Source organism: Ovis canadensis, chromosome 2 (assembly GCF_042477335.2).
Source record: "Ovis canadensis isolate MfBH-ARS-UI-01 breed Bighorn chromosome 2, ARS-UI_OviCan_v2, whole genome shotgun sequence".
Lineage (NCBI taxonomy): Eukaryota > Metazoa > Chordata > Mammalia > Artiodactyla > Bovidae > Ovis > Ovis canadensis.
The window spans coordinates 120792913-120817938 of record NC_091246.1 but is presented as its reverse complement, the minus strand read 5'-3'; the positions used below and the strand labels follow the sequence as shown (position 1 = coordinate 120817938).

The following is a 25026-nucleotide window of genomic DNA, read 5'->3' as shown; positions in this document are numbered from 1 at the left end:
GGATATCTAAGCCTTAAAGAATGAGAAAGTGCTCAGTGGGCCAAGCAGTGAGGGTACATTCTCCTTGCTGAGCTAACAATGAAGCAGCAGGCATATCTGAGAGCCTTTTTGTGGGTTAGAAGGAAGTGCTGTATTCACTCTGAGCCTGCATAAGAGGTAGAAAATCATGCAGTGAATGTGATAGAAAATGGACACCATCTTTACAGGCACATGGGCTCATCCTCCCATTGTCGCCCCCAAAACCATCCCAGCTGTGTGTGTATATACTTATATATGCTACTGCTGCTGCTAAGTCACTTCAGTCGTGTCCGACTCTGTGAGACCCCATAGACGGCAGCCCACCAGGCTGACCCGTCCCTGGGATTCTCCAGGCAAGAACACTGGAGTGGGTTGCCATTTCCTTCTCCAATGAATGAAGGTGAAAAGCAAAAGGGAAGTCGCTCAGTTGTGTCCGACTCTTAGCGACCCCATGGACTACAGCCTACCAGGCTCCTCCATCCATGGGATTTTCCAGGCAAGAGTACTGGAGTGGTTTGCCATTGCCATGGTGATATATATAAATATATACACCATGGAATATTCAGTTCAGTTCAGTCACTCAGTCATCTCCGACTCTTTGCAAACCCATGAATCACAGCACGCCAGGCCTCTCTGTTCATCACCATCTCCTGGAGTTCACTCAGACTCACGTCCATCAAGCCCGTGATGCCATCCAGCCATCTCATCCTCGGTCGTCCCCTTCTCCTCCTGCCCCCAATCCCTCCCAGCACCAGAGTCTTTTCCAATGAGTCAACTCTTCACATGAGGTGGCCAAAGTACTGGACTTTCAGGTTTAGCATCGTTTCTTCCAAATAAATCCCAGGGTTGATCTCCTTCAGAATGGACTGGTTGGATCTCCTTGCAGTCCAAGGGACTCTCAAAAGTCTTCTCCAACACCACAGTTCAAAAGTGTCAATTCTTTGGCACTCAGCCTTCTTCACAGTCCAACTCTCACATCCTTACATGACCACAGGAAAAACCATAGCCTTGACTAGACAGACCTTAGTCAGCAAAGTAATGTCTCTGCTTTTGAATATACTATCCATGGAATATTACTGAACCATAAAAAGAATGAAATATTGCCTTTTGCAGCAACATATATGAACCTAAAGATTATCATACTAAGTCAGAAAGAGAAACACAAATACTATATGATATCATTTTTATGTGCAATCTAGAATTATAAAATATGGCACAAATGAACTTATCTACAAAATAGAAACAGACTCACAGACATATAGAATGTACTTGTGATTGTCAAGGGAGTGAGGGAGGGGTAGATTGGGAGTTTGGGGTTAGCAGATGCAAATTACTTTATGTAGACTGGATAAAAAATAAGATCCTACCCTATAGCATAAGCAACCACATTCAATATCCTGTGATAAACCATAATGGAAAAGAAGAAAAAATTTTAATTAAAATTTTAAAATAAAAAATGTGATCTGGTTCACATATAAAAAAGAGCAGGCCATTGTGGCCTGGAGACTGCCAGTCCTGACTTTCTTCAGGGATATAGCCACACCCTGGCCCTGGGACTGTAGTCTTTTGCAGAACATTAGAATTCTCTTTCCTTCCCAGTCCATCCAGAATACTCTGCCTGGTTTTACTTTGAATTTCTTTCAGTGTCTCTCAGTGTTGGTTATTCCCCATGATTTTAAAATGTCATCAATTTTATTCTTCACTCCAAATGGGTCTGCTCAGAATAATAATACTCTTTAAGGGCCCATAGCGGACATGAAGCCTGTAAGAACTGACTTCATTAAAACCTTCATTCAATAGCTTAAATGAAACTGAGCAGACAACTAATCCAGCTAATTCTGGTTTCAGTCTAACGTTGTAGAAACACCACTTGTTCTTTTCCAACTCAGGGAGTGTTTAGACAGATAGCAGATTCAACAGGTAGCAAAATACTCCCCTCAAAACTGACCAGTAAGAACAGGCTTTCAATATTTGTGGAGAGCTAGGCTCACTGAAATGTTTTTGGTATTGTCAGAGAGTCTAGCATGTAAAGAAAGTTGCCCAATTATCAGCTGCTTTTGGTCATCGGACCACCCTTGTGGGATAGACAGGGAAGTGTTAATACTCTCACTACACAGATGGGGAAAAAAAAGAAAGAAAGAAAGAGATTAGTTGAGTTGCTCAAGGTCATGTGACTAATGTGTGGCAGAGGTCAAATTAGAGCATTGTTCCACATGCTGTGCAGCAACTGCTTTCCAAATAAAAATCTTGCTAAACTGGCTGTCCGAGGTTTTGTTCACATGACTACATTTTTAGATGTGTATAGCTCTCAATTTGAGTAGAAAGGGTTCACAGTTTTAGTTATGGAGTACTGTAAACAATCTGCCTGCAGTACAGGAGACCTGGGTTCGGTCCCTGGGTCATAAAAATTCCCTGGAGAAGGAAATGGCAACCCAGTATTCTAGCCTGGAAAATTTCATAGACAGAGACTGGAATACTACAATCCATAAAGTTGCAAAAGGCTGGACATGACTGAGTGACTTTCACACACACACACTGAGGTGTCAGTTTCACACAGAGCTGTCCTGCATGGCCCCTGGGTCTCTGTCAGGAGTATTTGTATAATGCCCTGGACTCGCATTGTGACCATCCAGTTGGTAAACACCAGATGCCTATTGTGTGCCAGGCTCTGTGTTAAATGTTAAACCAAACAGATATGGTCCAATTTTGTAGCACAAATGCACCAAGAAATCCTCAAGATGAAGACACAACTCTTTCCCTTTTCCGTTGCAGTGGAACAAAAGTTATCACTCTAAGATGTCTCTTTGGCCTGTGGATTAGTTTGAGTTTAAAACAGTAAAGGCCCAAAAGACTCCGGAAGAAATTTTGACCTTTCCCCTAACTGCCTAAATGAATGTAGATAGAGGACCTGTTCCAGGAAGGGAGGTATTACCACAGATAACTATAGCATGAACTAGATTTATAAACAGAAAGGAGCCTAGCAAAGTGTGTTTGTTAAAATTCCCCTGTGTCCCATTGTCTCTTATAGCCCAGCACATTTTCTATCTCCTTGTCAACTGCTTTTCTCCTCTTTGAGGTCCCAAACCAATACTCTCAACACTCTCTTTTTTTCTTTATGTGAAGGTGATATTTAAGGTAAAGTTTTCAGCCATTTTGGTGAGTTATTCTGTTCTCCTAAGTCTCTTTCATGTATGCATTAAACTGTTTGATTTTCCCCTGCTAATCTGTAGCATGCCAGTTTAATTCTTAGACCAGCCAGAAGAACCTGGAAGAGTAGAGGAAATTTCTTCTTCCTTGACACTCTCCAACATCACTTGAAAATTAAGAAAATAAATAAAAAAAGAAAAGAAAAGGCACTCAGCCAACTTTACTTGGATCATAACACCTCTCAAAAAAGTAAGGGAACATCCATAGCAAATCAAATTGTTTTCAGAGTCCTGGAAGATACTCAGCAGAAAGGGTCATACTGAGGAAGAAATGAAGGGAAGAACACTTATTTAGCCTAAAACATGCTTAGGAGAAAAATCTTGCAGAAGTAATGCCAAATCTCCTAGATATTCTGATCTGAGTCAGTGGAGGTACTGGGAACCAGGCCTAGCCAGTGGTGGGGAGGTGTGGTAACAAGACAGGAAGACAAGAGCAGAGGCATTTTGAAAAAGGACCACGGAGCAGCCTTCATCAAACAGGCTTGGCAGAGTAAGAAACAAGACCCTGAAGCCTGATCCTGAGACAAAAATCCAGGCTTAAAAGATTAAATTTATATCTGTTACACTAAGGAAAATATACCTAGTTGCCACAAGACGAGAAGCTGAAGTATAAACTTTAAGCTTCACTGTTCCTATGCTTTCTTGAAAAAAATTCTCACACATTTCTTTCCCCTTGTAAGGCAAGTGCAGAGCAAAGGAGAGCAAGTTGGACAGTCAGGCAGGGGAAGGAAATTTATTAGAGGGAAAAAGAGAGGGTGACTGGCCCTTAAGGAGAACCAGTGTCCTCCCTTTCTGACAGGGTCGTATACCTCAGCAATGAAACATTCTCTGATGGGATGGTTAATTTTTAGCCTGTAGCTGAGTCCTGTGGTCACATAGCCAGAGGTCTGGAATCCAGTGGTCTCCTAGCCTTGAGAAGGTAGGTGCCAGTGGGAAAACAGAATGTTGTTTAGGCAATTTGGTCAGTCTCAAGGGTCACTGTGACTTTATTCTTCCTGTGTGAGGTCAATATAATGAGCCATTTTAACAATGAGCCCCCATATGGGCCCTATAATTCCTCACAGAAGGACCCCCTGTCCTCCATAGCCACCCCAGGGTCACCTGCTACTGATGAAAGAAGTTTGACAATTTCTGGAAATTCTCAGTGATCATGAGACAAATCCTCCCTTTTGTTATAAAAGCAACTCACCTCTTCTAATTGGAGAACTGGCACTTTATTTTTTTTTTCCTGCCTTCTCCCTTGTGCACAAGCTATCTCTTTTAATAAAAAGCTTCACTTGCATAAGAGTCCAGGGTAAGCAATATTCATTTCTTTAATATTGCTGTCCAAGAATCTGGGAAAGACTTGGTAACCATAAGGGTTCTGTGTTAATCTGTGTTTGATCACTTCTTTCCTGTGTACCTGGGGACTAGTCCTCTTAACAGTGCTGGTGAGTAGAGCCATGTGACTATTTCTCTCCAGTCTGGTGGGAAAAAGAATTTCAGTATCCACGTGTCCCTTGTGGGCTGAAGCCAAGCAGAATGAGTGTGTGTGTGTGCACACACACCCATGCGCATGTTTGGGTCCCCCCTCCACGCTCTCCCTCCACCTCCACAATGAAGGGGGCATGTGTGGACATGGCTGAGCCGCAAAGATGATCACGATGTAACAGCATGGAGGAAAGCTTCCCTGGAATATTGGCTGCTCTGGCTTCAGAATTTAAGTGAGTGAGAAATAGGCCACTGTTTTGTTAAAGCCTCAGAGATGGCTGGTTTAATTTGCTCATCAACATATTTAAGCTCTTCTGTCTAATACAGGTATTTACTTGATCAGAAGGTAGGACCCTTCTCCTTCCCTACACTCAGACCAGTAGTGTTCACATGCAAAACCCAAGTACTGTTTCCTAAAGAAAGTAATCAATCTGCCTAGAGACAAGCCCTCATGTAGAAGCTATAGACTGTGGGAGACTGCAGCAGAGCCCAAGGAATGCTCACTCCCCATGTGCGATGTGAAGTGGAAATAGGAGGCCACCGCAGCCAGGAGGAAGCTACACTGAATTGATGAATCCCTCTTTCCCTGGGTAGTTGACCTCTCTGCTCCACACCCACAGACCCTAGAGCAAAGCTGCTTAGAGGACCAAGCTGCCCTCTCACACAAGACCCATAGACTGGCTCCCAGTCCAATGAGGGAACTATTTAAGCAAAACAAACAAGCTGAGAAACCCACGTACCTGCCGGCCTAATCAATGTCCCAAGCATCCACCACAGTGCTGTGCTGCCACACTTCTTGTTGGAACACCTTTGGTTTCAGCATCGATCTGGACAACTCTTCTCATAACCCTGTGTATTCAGCTTGTGGCTGTCCCGACCTCTCAGGCTTTATCTTGGCCACTCTCCCCACAGATCTCACCCTGGGTCACTCTGTTGTCTTGCTTTTTCCCTGAGCACATTTTCTCACTTTTCTGTGGGATTGTAGTGTCTTCTCTGCCTTAATTCTTCCATATCCTCTTGCCTGTGTGATGGGCTCTATTCCTTTCTCAGACCCACCTCAAGGATTTTCCCTGCCCAAAACTAGGCAGACTCTGCTGTGATGGTGAGGTGTGGTTCCCCTCCATGTGCTGTTTCACCCAGGTGACCCTCATAATGCTCATCCCCTCATGCATGTCATTGTCATCTTGTCTGTTTCATAAGACTGGGGGCTCCTTAATATTAGTCCCCCAGATATTCATCTTGCTGCTGCTTTTTAGTCACTAAGTCATGTCAAACTCTGCATGGACTGTAGCCTACCAATATCTTCAGTCCATGGAATTTCCCAGGCAAGAATACTGGAGTTTTCCTCCCTTCTCCAGGGGATCTTCCTGACCCAGGGATTGAACCAGCATCTCCTGTTTGGCATTCAGGTTTTTTACCACTGAGCTCCAGCAAATCCTTGTCTCAATTATTCAGCAGAGTGACCTGCACAAAGAGAAAGAAGGAAGGAAAGCAGGGAGGGAGAGACAGAGAAAGGGAGAGAGGAAACTAAGGTTTCCAACTGAAATGTCTGATATCCCTGACTGGAAGTTTCCTCAAAGAGTTGGAGTTTTAATCAGCCTGAAGATTCTAACCATGGCCTCAGTGGTAATATGGAGGGGAGTCTCTGCAGCCACATGGAGTTCTGGACCTGGCACTGATCTACCCAAACATAGTAGTGGTTTCACAGAGCTCAGCTTGCCTGATTTGTAGGTGACTCACTGGTCGCAGGATAAGCTGTCCACTCAGATTCTGTTCCAACATAGCCTGAGAGCCTACAAATGGACTTAAGGCTCACTTGGATCCACAGCTCAGAGTGAGAGATGAAGCTGGTTTTGATGAATGGCAAATCCCTGTGATCAAATGTGAAAAAAAGCTAAGGCCATGTGCTTAGCGATGCAGCAGGATAAGGATAATCTGAAGCCCACAAATATAAGAATCTCTTGTCTTGCCACTTTAAAAAATGCAGACCAACTGTTTCACTGGAGAAAACCACAAAACAAGCTGAATCAGTTTCAGGATTTTCATTATTCTGAAGCTGGCAAATTCTAGGAACAGCTCAGAACTCTGCTGAATATGCAATATAGTATCACTGAGATTTTTTTTTTCCTTGGGAGTTAAAGGTCAGAAGGGAAATGAAATATGTGTTTACTAGATGAGATGTGGGTAAAATTTCTATGGCTTTAGCTGTAGGCATGGCTATGTTAGATTGCTGGCTTCATCATTTTTAGCAATTGGTAAAGAAAAAAAGAGTAAAAGAAAAGCCAGCCAAAACAATAGACCAGCCTGAAAGCATGACCAGAATTAGTGGAAGAGTTGGTGCTGCTGTTCCTGAGCTCCTCCATGATTGACAGCCATTGGCTTGATCTAGAGCATCAAAGAGACAGAAGTAAATTAGGGGTCGGAAGGTATTTCTGTGACTCATGAATGAAGGACAGAATAGGCTTCTCCTAGTCTATGAGGGGTAATGCATTTGCTTTAAGGAAGAAACACAGGCCACGGAAAGCTAGATTACTCATGAATAACCTGATGGGCTTCCCAGGTGGCACTAGTGGTAAAGAACCTATCTGGCAATGCAGGAGACATAGGAGACACTGGTTTGATTCGTATGTCAGGAAGATACCCTGAAGGAGGGCATGGCAGTATTCTTGCCTGGAGAATCCCATGGACAGAGGAAGTGTTCTAATTTCATTCTTTTGCATGTAGCTATCCAGCTTTACCAGCACCACTTACTTAAGAGGCTATTTGCTCCATTGTATATTTTCACCTCCTTTGTCAAAAATAAGGTGCCCATAGGTGCATGGGTTTATTTCTGGACTCTCTAACTTGTTCCACTGGTCTGTATTTCTGTTTCTGTGCCAGTACTATACTGTCTTGATGATTATAGTTCATCTCTCAGTGAACCCACTAGGCACAATGCCTACTAGAAGTCCATCAGTTGTCATCCCTTCAAAGGCAATTGGGCTTCCAGGGATAATGTTTGCCACTTTGGGAGTTAGCCCTGTAGGCCATTTGGGCCCAAACCCTTATCACCCTTCTCCTAAAGTTACAAACATATCCCCAGGATCAAATCTCCACTCCACTTTTATGGAACATTTGGATTATTGCCTCTTACCGATTTGTTATTGAGCCAATTACTAACTCCTACAATCAGGACCCTGCCCCCTTGTAGGCAACATTGTTCCACTCAGCCTACTATTAAAATACCTTAATATCCCTAACTGGGCCAGATAACCCACTCCTTTGTCACTACTTCTGTTATTACCTACAGTGAGTCTATGACAATGAAATGTTTACCCTTGGAGACACCCTAACCTCCTCTTATGGAAGACTGAGTCAGGAAGATCTGCTGGAGAAGGGATAGGCTCCCCACTCCAGTATTCTTGGGCTTCCTTTGTGGCTCAGCTGGTAAAGAATCCACCTGCAATGCAGGAGATCCGGGTTCAATCCCTGGGTTGGGAAGGTCCCCTGGAGAAGGGAAAGGCTACCCACTCCAGTATTCTGGCCTGGAGAATCCCACGGACTGTACAGTCCATGCCGTCGCAAAGAGCCGGACACGACTGAGCAACTTTCACGTCACTTCCCATAGTCTGAAGTAAGAAAGGTTGATTCGTCCAGCTCCATTCTTCTTTCTAAAGACTGCTTTGGCTATTCAGGATCTTTTGTGTTTCCATATGAATTGTGAAATTTTTTGCTCTACTTCTGTGAAAAAATGCCATTGGTAGTTTGATAGGAATTCTTTTGAATCTGTAGATTGCATTTGGTAGTATAGTCATTTTCACATTGATTCTTCTTACCCGTTACATGGAATATCTTTCCATCTGTTTATGTCGTCTTTCATTTCTTTCATCAGTGTCTTATAATTTTCTATGTACAGTTATTTTGTCTCCATAGGCAGGTATATTCCTAGATATTTTATTCTTTTTATTGCATTGGTGAATGGGATTGAGTCCTTAATTTATTTTTCTGATGTTTGATTGTTAGTATATAGGAATGCAAGTGATTTCTGTGTATTGACGTTGTATCTCACAACTTTGCTAAATTCACCGATTAGCTCTAGTAATTTTCTAATACTATCTTTAGATTTTTCTGCGTATCTTGTATTCATGTCATCTGCAAATAGTGAGAGTTTTGCTTCTTTTCCAATCTGGATTACTTTTATTTCTTTTTTTCTCTAACTGCTGTAGCTAGGACATTGAAAACTATGTTGAATAATAATGGTGATAGTGAACACCCTTGTCTTGTTCCTGATCTTAGAGGGACTGCTTTTAGCTTTTTACCATTGAGAATAATGTTTGCTGTGGACTTATTATATATGGCCTTTACTATTTTGAGTTAGGTTCCTTCTATGACCATTTTTTGAAGCATTTTTATAATAAATGGGTGCTGAATTTTGTCACAGCATTTTCTGCATCTATTGAGATGATCATATAGTGTTAATACAGTGTATCACGTTGATTGATTTATGTATATTAAAGAATCCATGCATCCCAAATAAACCTGACTTCATCATGGTGTATGAGCTTTTTAATGTGCTGTCAAATTCTGTTTATTAGAATTTTGTTGAGGATTTTTGCATCTATGTTCATGAATAATATTGGCCTGTAATTTTCTTTTTTGTGTCTGTTGACTTTGCCTGGTTTTGGTATCAGGGTGATTGTGGCCTCTTAGAATGAGTTTGGAAGTGTTCCTTCCTCTGAAATTTTTAAAAGTATTGCAGAAAAAATAGGCATTATCTCTTCTCTAAATGTTGATAGAATTCCCCTGTGAAGTCTTTTGGCCCTGGGCTTTTGTGGGTTGTTCTTTTTTTTTTTTTTTTGAGAGATTGTTGATCACAGTTTGGATTTCAGGATGCATAAATATTTACAGTTGTTATGTCTTCTTCTTGGATTGATCCTTTGATCATTATGTAGTGTCCTTCCTTGTCTTTTATAGTATTCTTTATTTTAAAGTCTATTTTTGACTGAAATAAAGATTGCCACTTCAGGTTTCTTTTAGTTTCCATTCACATGGGATATCTTTTTCCATACTTTTGCTTTTAGTCTGTATGTGTCTGTAGGTCTAAAATGGATCCCTTGTAGGCAGCAGATATATGGATCTTGTCTTTGTATCCATTCAGTCTGTCTGTATCTTTTGGTTGGTGAATTTAATCTGTTTACATTTAAATTAATTATTGATATATATGTTCCTATTGGCATTTTCTTAATGGGATTTGTTTTTGTAGGTATTTCCTTACTTTTGTGTTTTCTGGCTATGTAAGTTTCTTTATTATTTCTTGTAAGGCTGGTTGGTTGGTGCTAAATTGTCTTAACTTTTGCTTGTCTGTAAAGCATTTGATTTCTCCATCAATTTTGAATGATACTATGCCATGTAAAGTAATCTTGGTAACAGATTTTTTTTTTTTTCTTTCAGTACATTAAATATATCCTGCCATTCTCTTCTGGCCTGCAGAGTTTCTGCTGAAAGAGTCCCTGTTAATTGTATAGTTTTTCCTTTGTATGTTACTTGTTGCTTTTCCCTTGCTGCTTTTAATATTATTTCTTTGTGTTTAATCTCTGTTAGCCTGATTAATATGTGCCTCAATGTGCTTCTCTATGGGTTTATCCTGTAAGGGACTCTCTGTGCTTCTCGGACTTGATTGACTGTTTCCTTTTCTATGTTGGGGACGTTTTCAACTATAATTTCTTCAAAAATTTTCTCAGTGCCTTTTTTTTCTTCTTCCTCTGGGATCCCTATAACTCAAATGTTGATGCATTTAATATTGTCCCAAAAGTCTCTGAGGCTATCCCCAATTCTTTTCATTATTTTTCATTTATTCTTCTCTTCAGCAGTTGTTTCCACCATTCTATCTTCCAGCTCACTTTTCCATTAATCTGCCTCGGTTATTCTGTTATTGGTTCCTTCTAGAGTATTTTAAATTTCAGCAATTTTGTTACTCATCTCTGTTTGCTCATTCTTTATTTCTTCTGTGTTCTTGGTGATTGTATTAACTGGGTTAATTGCTTCTTGCATTTTCTCCACTCTATTTTCAAGTCTTAGGAACATATTTACCATCATTATTCTGAATTCTATTTCAGGTAGATTGCCTATTTTTCTCTTTGTTTATTTGTTCTTGTGCATTTCTTTCATATTCTTTCATTTGTGCTATATTTCTCTGCCTTTTCACTTTTTTTCCTAATTTGCTTCACTTTTTCCAGGGTTTAGGATTGTATTCTTTCTTCCTTTTGGTTTTTGCCCTTGGAGGGAAAGAATGGTTGAGTGGTTTCTGTTGACTTCTTTTAAGGGACAACTTGTGCCTGTGTTCTAATAAGAGGAGATCAAGCAGATAATTGCAGAAATAATGGGACATATACAAATACTTCCACACATGCAGTTATATCCAAAGTATGCCAAAGAATACTCAAACTACTGCACAATTGCATTCATTTCACATGCTAGTAAAGTAATGCTCAAAATTCTCCAAGCCAGGCTTCAGCAATACGTGAACCATGAACTTCCTGATGTTCAAGCTGGTTTTAGAAAAGGCAGAGGAACAAGAGATCAAATTGCCAACATCCACTGGATCATGGAAAAAGGAAGAAAGTTCCAGAAAAATATCTATGTCTGCTTTATGGACTATGCCAAAGCCTTTGACTGTGTGGATCACAATAAATTGCGGAAAATTCTGAGAGAGATGGGAATACCAGACCATCTGACCTGCCTCTTGAGAAATCTGTATGCAGGTCAGAAAGCAACAGTTAGAACTGGACATGGGACAACAGACTGGTTCCAAAGAGGAAAAGGAGTACATCAAGGCTGTATATTGTCACCCTGCTTATTTAACTTCTATGCAGAGTACATCATGAGAAACGCTGGACTGGAAGAAACACAAGCTGGAATCAAGACTGTGGGGAGAAATATCAGTAACCTCAGATATGCAGATGACACCACCCTTATGGCAGAAAGTGAAGAGGAACTAAAAGGCCTCTTGATGAAAGTGAAAGAGGAGAATGAAAATGTTGGCTTAAAGCTCAACATTCAGAAAATGAAGATCATGGCATCTGGTCCCATCACTTCATGGGAAATAGATGGGGAAACAGTGGAAACAGTATCAGACTTTATTTTGGGTGGTGCCAAAACCACTACAGATGGTGACTGTAGCCATGAAATTAAAAGATGCTTACTTCTTGGAAGAAAAGTTGTGACCAAACTAGATACTATATTCAAAAGCAGAGACATTACTTTGCCGACTAAGGTCCATCTAGTCACGGCTATGGTTTTCCCAGTGGTCATGTATGGATGTGAGAGTTGGACTGTGAAGAAGGCTGAGCACAGAAGAATTGATGCTTTTGAACTGTGGTGTTGGAGAAGACTCTTGAGAGTCCCTTGGACTGCAAGGAGATCCAACCAGCCCATTCGGAAGGAGATTAGCCCTGGGATTTCTCTGGAAGGAATGATGCTAAAGCTGAAGCTTCAGAACTTTGGTCACCTCATGCGAAGAGTTGATTCATTGGAAAAGACTCTGAGGCTGGGAGGGATTGGGAGCAGGAGAAGAAGGGGACGACCAAGGATGAGATGGCTGGATGGCATCACTGACTCGATGGATGTGAGTCTGAGTGAACTCCGGGAATTGATGATGGACAGGGAGGCCTGGCGTGCTGAGATTCATGGGGTTGCAAAGAGTCAGACATGACTGAACGACTGAACTAAACTGAACTGATTCTAAAGAAATGAGTACAGGGGATTGACTTGGTGAACAAGGGAAACCAAAAGTGATATTGACCAAGTAAAAGCAGAGCTGACTAAAGCTCAATCTGGAAAACTGAGCCTGAACAGGTTGCCAACTGGGTAACATAGCAAAGAGAGCACAACAGTTTAACTTACATGGTGAAGAAAGAAAGAGTGAAAAAAAAGAGGGGGAGAAGAGAAAGGGAGGAAAAAGAGGAGAAGGGGAAAGAAAGAGAAGGGGTGGATGAGAGGGTAAAAGAGAAAGAAATAGAGAAGCAAAGATAAATAAACGTGTGAAAAAGATTTATGTTAATTCAGTAATAGTTACAGCTTAGTAAAGAACGATAAGAAAGTTAATCAAACATATCAAACACAAAATTAGAAAAAATCACATAAAAGCAGTGAAGAAAATCTTTAGCAATAAAAACAAAGAGGAAAACTTTACAGCACTGCAAAAGGCTAATGTGAAGGTAGGAATTTGTAGGAGGAATAAACAGTGTGATTTATAAGGAAAAATAAAGTTTTCAAGGTTGTAATTAATCTTGGTTGTAGAATCTGCTCCCGTGGATGGGGTTGGATTAGCGTCATGTGATGTTTTCCTGGTTGGGGAAACTTGTGCCTGTGTTCTTGTTGATAGAGCTGGATCTTGTATACATGTCTGTATCTTACTATATTTTACCAACCCATCAATATGATTTCCTACTAACTTCATAAATAGTTAAACCTTTATAGAAAACTGGCAGAGTTAGTAAATGTGGTGAATTTCTCTTTTCATGGATTACTTTTTAAAAAATTATTGTCACACAACCTATACTGTGAAACTCATAGGGAAGCAAGCACACGTGATTCTCGGGCCTAGGAAAACACACAGTCCCTAAACTCCTGGACTCAGCATACCCTTTTCCTAGAGAGCTATGTCAGGCATGTTCTCAGGATCCACCTGACACAAGTTGGAACAAATCCCCGTGTTAGTTGTTTATACCATAAATAATACCAGTTTCACTGAGCCTTAATCTTTGGGGATGCAGGAGTGAAGGGGAGGAGCAAAATAGAGAAAAGACAACATATCCACTCCCTTTACAATCTTGCTTGGATTCAGGACGACTGTAGGGCAAATTGTTTGCCAACACAGATACGTATATGTACTAAAATCTCATCATGCATAGGGTTTTAAGTTGGTGCAAAAGTAATTGCTATTTTGCACTGTTGAAATTTCCCATTTGATATTGGAATACATTCTTAAATACATGTGGTTATGTTATACATCATTTTAATGTGCATTTCTTGCTTTATGTTTCTTGAATAATGACTTATTACCTGCTGTTTATTTTATATGTATGAAATGATGTTAGACAAAAAGTAAATTTGAGTAATTTTCTTATTCAAGCTCAAAACGGGTTGTAAAGCAGCAGAAACAACTTGCAACATCAACAGTGCATTTGGCCCAGGAACTGCTAGCAAACATAGAGTGCAGTGGTGATTTGAGAAATTTTGTAAAGAAGATGACAGCCTTGATGAAGGGTGCAGTGGCTAGCCATCAGAAATGACAACAACCCAATTGAGAGCAATCATTGAAGTGATCCCGTACAACTACATGAGAAGGTGCTGAAGAACTCAGCTCAACCATTCTATAATTGTTCAAAATTTGAAGCAAATTGGAAAGATAAAAGAGATCAATAAGTGGGTGCCTCACAAGCTGACTGAAAAAAAAAAGTCACTTTAAAAAGTCAATGTATGGCAAAACCAATACAGTATTGTAAAGTAAAATGAAGTAAAAATTAAAATTAAAATTAAATTAAATTAAATGTCATCTTCTCTTATTCTATGCAACAATGAACCATTTCTCAATCATTTTGTGGTGTGTGACAAAAAGTGGGTTTTATACAACAACCAGCAGCAATGAATAGCACAGTGATTAGACTGAGAAGAAGCTCCAAAGCACTTCCAAAGCCAAACTTGCATCCCAAAAAACATCATGGTCCCTGTTTGGGGGTCTGCTGTCAGTCTGATCTACTACAGCTTTCTGAACCCCAGAAAAACCACTACATCTGAGAAGTATGCTCAGCAAATTGATAAAATGCACTGAAAACTGAAACTGGCATTGGTCAAAGAAAAGGGCCTAATTCTTCTTCATGACAACAACCAACCACACCTCCGAAAACCAATGCTTCAAAAGTTAAAGGCAAAATGTGTAATATATCCATATAACAACATGAACCCCTAGAACAAAGCAATACTCAGAGCTAGAAATATCCAAGTGATTGGCTAGTATTTGATATTCCTTCTGAACTGGTACCAAAACAATAGACAATCAATTATCAAACATACATAGCCGTTATATAGACATGATCCCACTAATGACATTTTAATTAGCTTTTCTTTGATAATATTGAATTTTCCATTTACTTTCATCCTTTGTCATGGATGGGAAGAACTGATGGTGGAGAATTCATAGTGAGTTTTTTTTCAATGTTTCCTCAAAGTAAGACAGTTATAACAATATGTTTGCTTTATTGGTTTTATTACATTATATCATGGAATATGAAGTCAAATGGGCCTTAGGAACCATCACTATGAACAAAGCTAGTGGAGGTGATGGAATTCCAGTGGAACTATTTCAAATCCTGAAAGATGGTGCTGTAAAAGTGCTGCACTCAACATGCCAGCAAATTTGGAAAACTCAGCAGTGGCCAAAGGACTGGAAAAGGTCAGTTTTCATTCCAATCCCAAAGAAAGGCAATGCCAAAGAAGGTTCCAACTACTGCACAATTGCACTTATCTCACACACTAGTAAAGTAATGCTCAAAATTCTCCAAGCCAGGCTTCAGCAATATGTGAACTGTGAACTTCCAGATGTACAAGCTGGTTTTAGTAAAGGCAGAGGAACAAGAGATCAAATTGCCAACATCCACTGGATCATCGAAAAAGCAAGAGAGTTCCAGAAAAACATCTATTTCTGCTTTATGGACTATGCCAAAGCCTTTGACTGTGTGGATCACAATAAATTGTGGAAAATTCTGAGAGAGATGGGAATACCAGACCACCTGACCTGCCTCTTGAGAAACCTATATGCAGGTCAGGAAGCAACAGTTATAACTGGACATGGGACAACAGACTGGTTCCAAATAAGAAAAGGAGTACGTCAAGGCTATATATTGTCACCCTGCATATTTAACTTCTATGCAGAGTACATCAAGAGAAATGCTGGTCTGGAGGAAACACAAGCTGGAATCAAGATTGCTGGGAGAAATATCAATAACCTCAGATATGCAGATGACACCACCCTTATGGCAGAAAGTGAAGAAGAACTAAAGAACCTCTTGATGAAAGTGAAAGAGGAGAGTGAGAAAGTTGGCTTAAAGCTCAACATTCAGAAAACTAAGATCATGGCATCTGGTCCCATCACTTCCTGGCAAATAGATGGGGAAACAGTGGAAACAGTGGCTGACTTTATTTTTCCGGGTTCCAAAATTGCTGCAGATGGTGAGTGCAGCTATGAAATTAAAAGATGCTTACTCCTTGGAAGGAAAGTTATGACCAACCTAAACAGCATATTAAAAAGCAGAGACATTACTTTGTCAACTAAGGTCCATCTAGTCAAGGCTATGGTTTCCAGTGGTCATGTATGGATGTGAGAGTTGGACTATAAAGAGAGATGAGAGCCGAAGAATTTATGCTTTTGAACTGTGGTGTTGGAGAAGACTCTTGAGAGTCCTTTGGACTGCAAGGAGATCCAAGCAGTCCATCCTAAAGGCAATCAGTCCTGGGTTTTCATTGGAAGGACTGATGTTGAAGCTGAAACTCCAATACTTTGGCCACCTGATGCGAAGAGCTAACTCATTGGAAAAGACTCTGATACTAGGAAAGATTGAGGGCAGGAGGAGAAGGGGAAAACAGAGGATGAAATTGTTGGTGGCATCACCGACTCGATGGACATGGGTTTGGGTGGACTCCAGGGGTTGGTGATGGACAGGGAGGCCTGGCGTGCTGCGGTTCATAGGGTCACAAAGATTCTGACATGACTGTGACTGAACTGAACTGATCTTATATTGTTTTGTATATTAATATTAATTTTGTTCTTGTAGTCTTGCCTTAAATCCTTTATCAGACTAACTTTTTGATAATGCAAAACCTTATTAAATAATTAAAATTGTATAATATATATAACACAAAGTACAAATGTATTTTCTGTTTTATGTTTCATGCTTTTTCCAGTTATCATATATAATATATACTTAACAGACATAAAATTTTCTTCTCTTCCTATTAAAAAAAAAAAAGTTAAAGGAGTTGAGCTCTGAAGTTTTGCCTCATCCAGCATATTCATCTGACCTTTGTCAACTGACTTCCACTTCTTCAAGTATCACAATTTTTGCAGGTAAAGCACTTCCACAACCAGCAGGAGGCAAAAAATGCTTTCTAAGAATCTGTTGAATCCCAAAGCATGGATATTTATGCTACAGGAATAAACAAACCTATTTCTTGTTGGCTAAAATATATTGATTGTAAAAGTTCCTATTTTGATTAATAAAGATGTGTTTGACCCCAGTCATAATGATTTAAAATTTAGAGTCTGAAGCTGCAATTACTTTTGCACCTGCCTAAATAATATGCTAGTAAAAGGTGTGTTTGTCTCTACCTCATTACACTAGAGGGGCTTGTTTTGTAAGGAGTCTGTAATTTTCCAGTTGGGGGATTAAAATGAAAATAACAATAGAAGCAATAACATCAAAATGTCCTCTGCCATTGAAAGTAGCATCAAAAATAAATAATTTCTTCCTGGGTTACTGGTGTTCTAATTCATGTAAAACTTAATAGACAACATTTCTTTCTTGAGTCAATGAACATTATGATATTCAAAGCACATAAAATGTGGTGATTGCATGTTTTATCTTACATGTCAGGCCCAAAGAATATACACATCTCAACTTATTCTAGGCAACAGGAAAGAGTGATGGGCATACTCATAAAATAAAGTTCTATTTACACTTCTCTATCAGAAGCATATTGTTTCAAGTAACTTCTACTGGAATTAAAGCTGTTGCATTCATGAACAAATTATAAATTTCCATTTCATGATCCAAGTCTTTTCTAAGTCCTCACTTTCTTTGAGTGAAGTCTGTGATAATGTGAATTGGTTCAGGATATGAGCACAAAGTGAGTCAGACAGGCAACTTCAAATTGAGTTTCTGCCACTTACTTACTTTGTGGCCGTGGACATATTAGTTCACTTCTCTGAACCTCAGCCACCTCATCTCTTCAACTCTGAATGAAGACTAGATAGGTCCTGTAGTGTCACACTGTGTATATAATCCATGCCAAAAAGTGACAGCTGTAGCAAAGATATACAATATGAGGCATCCCACCACAACGGCAGGGATGGAATAAATTCATTTCCGACAGGGTGACAAACACGGAATCTGTGAGTGTCAGTTTCCCCCCTTCCATTCTTATTCAAGCACACGTGTAAACTTCCCGTGTATTCAGTTTTTAATACACGAGTATAATTGGGACTTTAATTTAGAAGTTTGTATGTCCTTGAACCTCTTACAGGAATGGCCAAACCTGTTCTCCATTCCTAGCACACATGAGCATCCACTTTTCAAATTCTAAATCAATAATTCAGGGCTATCCATAAAGAAAGTTTAAAAACTGACTACCAGTCTATAAGCACAAAAACCATCTATTATGGATACTTAAATTTCATTTGTCCTCAATTTTATTTGTTGGGGACTGGAGAAGAATCTCATGTAATAGATGTCTTTGGAGGTTTCTTAAATCAGTCAGATCCCATCAGGAAACAGATGACTCACCTATCTGGGTTATTTGGAAAGAAGTTAGTGAAAGGACTATTAATACTTACAAAAGTGTGATTAGGGTGTAGAAAAGCATAGAGAATGGTAAGGCGCCCTGGGGGAAGTGGTAACAATCAGGTGAGCCTAACCAAACAAAGAGAGTGAACAGAGACAGCCATATGGAGAGGGCTGTTTTCTCTGGATGGAGAGAAGGAAGTTGAAAAAAATAAATAACCCAACCTTACTCACCTGTCACCCTTTGATATCCTAGTGCCTCCCATCAGCTAAACATAACTGGAAACCAGAGAGAAGGGAGTCCACTCACTCCAAGTGAGGCACCAAGAAAAGTGGATGCAAAAAATGAGCACAAAGTCATCTATTTAAAAGCTTTTTGTTTGTTTGTTTGTTTAAACTCACAAAATTCCTGTAGATCATGAGCTCAAACACAACTTATCTGGGTTGTTTGCCTCAATTAAGGTGTCATCCAGGGTTTGACTCTCACCAAAAGCTTGATGCCAAAAACTTGGCCTCTGTGCACTGGTGCCAACTTGAATCTTGGATACAGAGTTTTGGTCAAGTAGAAAAGAATAGTTTTGTTACTTTGCTAGGCAGGGGGTGGGGGCAAACTGAAGGTTCCTGCATTGAAAACTGCACAAAATGGAAAAAATGATAAAGAAGTTGACCTTCCATTAAGAATATTTCACTTTTTCCCTCGAAAAATTGTAATGTCTGATCAAAGCCTTTGGAATTGGTCTCTGGACACAAGTCTGCCTTCTCCCCAGATTGCCAACTTTTCTGAATAAAGCATCTTTCTTTTCTAAGGACACTTGCTCAATTGTTGGCTTTTGAGTGGGGAGCAACTGAACCTGAGCTAGGTAACAACTTTGGAGCTAAAGAAATTGAGGAGTAGAAGGTCTTTAGTTTCCTCAGTATCAGAGAAAGTCAGAAAAAATTTCCCCCTGTTCTTCTCATCTTGCTTTTCACAGTAATTTCTTGTTAGAACTGAAATAAAATTTGGAGACATGAATATTCAGATCATAAATGTTTTCCTATCATCTGCATCACAATTAAAAAGTAAGATGGGAGGGTAACTCCTGGTTCAAAATTAGTTGCCATTTCCACTTTGAAAACATGATTCCACATGTCAAAACTTCTATATATCATTACGTCCTCTCTCTCTTCTTTCTAATGATATCCTAATCTCATGAGTTCAACTTTCGTGCTATAGACAACTCATTTTTCCCCAAACACGCAGACAAGAGATTTTGCCCTCCACTTAGGCAATGAAATAATTTTTGGTCTCTGGGTTTTTAGTTCTTTCAAGCTTCTAGTCACACAGCTACAAGCAGCCTTGCCAACATCTTTCAGTATTTATTGGGGAACCTTGACTACAAAAGGTTTCAAGATTGCAAGAGTTTTCAATAAACCTATTATAACTGACTTGCCTTATCAGGCTACAGTTTTTGTTTTGTTTTGTTTTCTTCTTCTTCTTCTGGTGGGGAAGAGGGCAAGGGAGACCCTCTGCATTCTTTATACCCTTACATTTCTATAAGACACCACCAGATCCTCCCTGGCTCTGTTTCCTGGAGGAGGAATTACAGAGAAGTGAAGGAACAGACAAATAATGTGAGCTCCTGGGGATACAAATGCCCTCATGCTATATAGAAGTGAATCACCTAACTTGGCAGCTTCTTCTTCATTGCTATTCCAACATCCCTTCTGGACAAGTTTTCAAATAAACTACAGGGAGAGAAAAAGATATACACCACATGCATATGCTCCCACAGGGAACATATGATTGCTTAAGAAAAGAAGTTAGACAGGTGAGGGGAATGAGATCAGCTTGTCCTTAATTTAGCTTCTAAATTTGTTTTCTATCTCATCTTCCTTCACACTCTTATTTAATGAAGATTTTTAAGTTTTTGGCACATGTAAAATGAAGGAGAAAACAGCAATCCCGTCATATTCCACAAGGAATAGATATTCTTCACAATGTAGTTTTCAGTGGTCACAGACTTTCTTTAAAGAGAAAGTGTGCTTCAGTTCTCATATCATAATTCTAGGAACTGAGTATTGCAACAGAATATAAATGGTCAATTTCACAGCATTCTAATTTGATGGCCACCCAGTATTTTTTCCTATCTTTAAAAACTGAAACAAAGAACTCATTAGTTTGAAAGGTTATCACTGAATTGGCAGGAGACCGATTATTTATTAATTAATAATAAATATTTTTTACACTATTTTCCAGATTCTTTTCAAGGTTCTGAAAGTGGAAATATTTTTTTAAAAAAAGCTTTGATCTGTAATGGTTAATTTTATGTATTAACTTGACTAGTCTATACTGCACAACTGTTGGTCAAACACCAGTCCAGATGTTGCTGTGAAGCTATTTTTTATATGTGATTAATACTTAAATCAGTGAGCTTTGATTAAAGCAGATTATCCTGTATAATATGGGTGCTGTTGTTCAGTTGCTCAGTTGTGTCCAACTCTTTGCAACCCTATGGACTGCAGCACATCAGGTTTTCCTGCACTTTACCATCTCCCAGAGCTTGCTCAAACTCATGTTCATTGAGTCAGTGATGGATGCCATCCAACCATCTCGTCTTCTTTCATCCTCTTCTCCTCCTGCTTTCAATCTTTCCCAGCATCAATGTCTTTTCCAATAAGTCAGTTCTTTGCATCAGGTGACCAAAGTATTGGCGCTTCAGCATCAGTCCTTCCAATGAATATTCAAGACTGATTTCCTTTAGGATTGAGTGGTTTGATCTCCTTTCAGTCCAAGGGACTCTCAAGAGTCTTCTCCAACACTGCAGCTCAAAAGCATCAATTCTTTGGTACTCAGCCTTCTTTACAGTCCAACTCTCACGTCCATACTTACTACTGGAAAAACTGTAGCTTTGTCTTATCCAAAACCTTAAAAGCCTTAAGGGTAAATACAGAGGCTTCCTGAAGAAGAAATTCTCAAGACAGCAACATAGAAATTCTGCATAAGTTTCTAGCCTGCTTCCCCATGGAATTCAGACTCAAGACTGAAACATCAACACTTACGTAAATCTCTAGAATTCAGGCCTGCCCTTATGGATTTTAGACTTACCATATCCCAAAATTACAGGAGCCAATTCCTTATGAGAGAGAGAGAACAAGAGAGAAGCAAAAGGGGATGTCTCTGTCCATGTGTAGATCTCCTTATCGATTCTGTTTCCCTGGAGAACATTGACTACTACAGATTTTAGTACTGAAAACAGAATCTGAAGTATGTGTTTTCCAAATTGGATCTAGAATATCTGTGGTTGATTCTCTAATTTTATTAGATTTAAAAGCATAATGTCCATCAATTGGATATTGATATTTAATAGTAAAGAGAGCACTAATAATCTGCAGTGTGATATGGCAATATAAATACACAAAATATCATCATTGGAGACTCCTAATAAAATACTTTTGAGAGGCTAGATTTGAATGACCATGTGTTTGAGAGTTTAGAGCATTTTGCAAATTAGTAAGCATAATGATATTGACAGGTTGCTCCTAATTACATTGAACACAGTGGATTAAAAAGCATGAGTGCAGGGATTCAAATTTCTTCCTCAAGCACCACATAAATGGCCTTAAAGATTCTATGTATGCTCTGAAAGTTCTTAACTCCTACAGCTGCAGAGCTGGAGCTTAGATTTCTGAAAACCAAATTGAGGGTTTCACCTTGCAAGTGGCTGAATCATAAGACAGATTGAGTTTCCACCCTCTCCGGATATCTGCTGTTAAAGTGAGGACATTGATTGAGTAGGAATGGGATACTGAGAGTTGAACATATGGGAAAACTCTGATAAGCTGGGGACACTGAATTTATAAATTCTGGTGAGACTCTGCCAATAAAAGGAGCCTCCTCATCCCTGTCTTAGGAAATAATTCTGCTTTACCTAAGGAAACTGTAATGCCTCCCTCAAGAGAGTTGCAATATAAGACACTGATAAGTCTCCTTGGAACCCATCCACACCCCACTCATCTTTGGTTCCCCATTTATATCTGCACTCAAATCCCAGAATGCCTCAAAAGGTAAGATGCAAAGTATGATCAATGAGGAGGCTCAAAAGAATTATGTGATTTTTTGTTCAAATTTATACTGACAGAAATATGAGGAATATGTGTTGTTGTTTTGTTGCTAAGTTGTGTCCAGCTCTTTGCAATCCCATGGATTGGAGCATGTCTTTAGTATCTCCCGGAGTTTGCTCAAACTCCTGTCCACTAAGTCAGTGATGCTATCCAACCATCTCATCCTCTGTCACCCCCTTCTCCTGTCCTCAATCTTTCTTAAATATTACATGTGTGAGGAAATGGTAGAAGGAACATAAATCTGCATCAGGCCAAATTTACATTTATGGGCCCTCTAAGCAGAGATTCTGGATTAATGTTGTAGCTTGGGACATTAGAACGGGTTTGATTATTTGGTTGGTTTACTTGTTGACTGAAATATGGACCAAAATGTGACCTACACTAAATGAAGATTAAATGGCAATGAGCTTTGGTATAGGTGGCTCGGATGGTAAAGAATCTTCCTTCAATGCAAGAGACACTGGTTTGACCCCTGAGTCAAGAAGATCCCCTGGAGAAGGGAATGGATACCTAGTCCAGTATTTTTGCCTGGAGAATTCCATAGACAGAGGAGTCTGGCAGGCTATAGTCCATGGGATCATAAGGAATCAGACATGACTGAGCAACTAACATTTAAGAATTTTAGAGTAGATTTATCATGTGATACCCACTAACCTAACCCAGATGGATCCATAGGACAAATCTTAAACCATAGCTTTGAGAAATAAATTTACAAAGGGAGCCCTAGCATCCTTGATGGGCTCTGTGATTGTTCTTGTCTGTAGGTTAGAAATTATAGTGAGAACTGCTGCCATTGAATTAAGAAGTTTAGATGTAATAGAGACAACTGGATCCCAGGATGGCAAGGGCCAAGTAATGGTACTCAATCCCCAAAGAAAAAAACAGATCTATGTTAATAGACAGCAAAGTCAAAACTGTAATCAGAAAAGTCTGACTCACAGAGACCTACAACATTAACTAGATGATCATAGTGTCCTTATGAGTAAATATACAAGAAGTCTAGCAAACTCTTACTTTAATTATATAAAGATTTCTAGATTAAATTAACTGAGGCCTAACTTGAATTATAAAAATAGAATCTCAATCTGAATATTTATATTCCTGGAACTGTGTCAGTTTACAGATCCAGAACCTCTTGAACAAAGGAAGATTGGGTCCCTTTGAAGATGAATTCTGCTACACTGCCAGAAATTTACAAAATTAATTTTTCTCTCAGCCTTTCTTACATGGACTACTGTCTTTTCCCAGGGTTACTTTGCATTGAAGGAAAGGAAATAATCATACTTTGGGGGAATACAGGACACTGACTCAACTGACACTATTTCTAGGAGACCCAAAATATCACTGTGATCCCCCAGTCAGAGCTGGAGCATAAGAAGGTCAGATAAACAATGGAGTTTTAACTCAGGTCCATTTCACTGTGGGTCCTCAAACCAACCCTGTGGTTTTTCTCCTGTTGCAGACAGCATGATAGAAATATACATACTCAACAACTGGAAGAATTCCTATTTTTGTTCCATGACCTGTGGTGTGAAGGCCATTATGAGAATAAAGACAAAGCTGAAGCTGCTAAAACTTCATTTACCCAGGAAAACAGTAACCCAAAAGCAATACTGCATTCCCGGAGTGATTGCAAAGATGAGTGCCATCATCAAAGACTTACAGGATGCAGGAATGATGAGTCCCATCACATCCTCATTCAACTCACCTATTTGGCCTGTGCATAAAATAAGTATATGATAGTGAATTAGAGAATGACAGTGAATTATCATAAGCTTAGCCAGGTGGTGACTCCAATTGCAGCTGCTGTACCAGATGTGGTTTTATTGCCTGAGCAAATTAACACATCCCATGGTAACTGGTATGTAGCTATTGATCTAGAAAGTGCTTTTTCCCCTCCATATCTGTTAATAAGACCACCAGCAGCAGTTTTCTTTCAGCTGGCAGGAACTTCACTGTCCTACCTCAGAATTATATCAACTCTTCAGCCCTATGTCATTGCTTTGTTTGTAGGAATCTTTGTCACCTATCTCTTCCACATATATCGCATTGGTCCATTACATTAATGACATTATTACTAATTTTACCTATTAAGCAAGATGTAACAAGCACCCTCATCTTATTAGTAAGACATTTGCGTATCAGAAGATGGGAAATATATCTGACAAAAATTCAGGGATTCTCTATCAGGGGTTCTCCAACTCAATGAAAGTGAAGTTGCATCAGATCCCTCCTACAACCAAAAAAGAGGCACATGGCCTAGTAGTCTCTGAAATTGGAGGGAACACATTTCTCATTTGGGAATGCTACCCAGATTATCTTCTGAGTGACCCCCAAAACTACCAGTTTTGAGTAGGGCTCAGAACAAGAATAGACTCCGCCATGAGTCCAGTCTGCCACCCATTCTACAATTCACTTTGCCACTAGAGCTATATGACTCATCAGATCATGTATTTGAAGTGTCACTGGCAGGTAGAGATGCTGTGTACAGCTTTTGGAAAGCCCTGATGCTGCTGCTGATGCTGCTGCTGCTGCTGCTGCTGCTGCTGCTGCTGCTTCAAAGTCACTTATGTCTGACTCTGCTTGACTCCATAGACGGCAGCCTACCAGGCTCTGCCATCCCTGGGATTCTCCAAGCAAGAATACTGGAGTGGTTTGCCATTTCCTTCTCCAATGCATGGAAGTGAAATTGAAAG

General features: G+C 39.7%; 1 pseudogene; it reads left to right on the top strand.

Moving 5' to 3' along the window:
- LOC138433123 (homeobox protein MSX-2 pseudogene) overlaps positions 1–25026 on the top strand; it is a 92714-nt pseudogene that overhangs the window by 19691 nt on the left and 47997 nt on the right.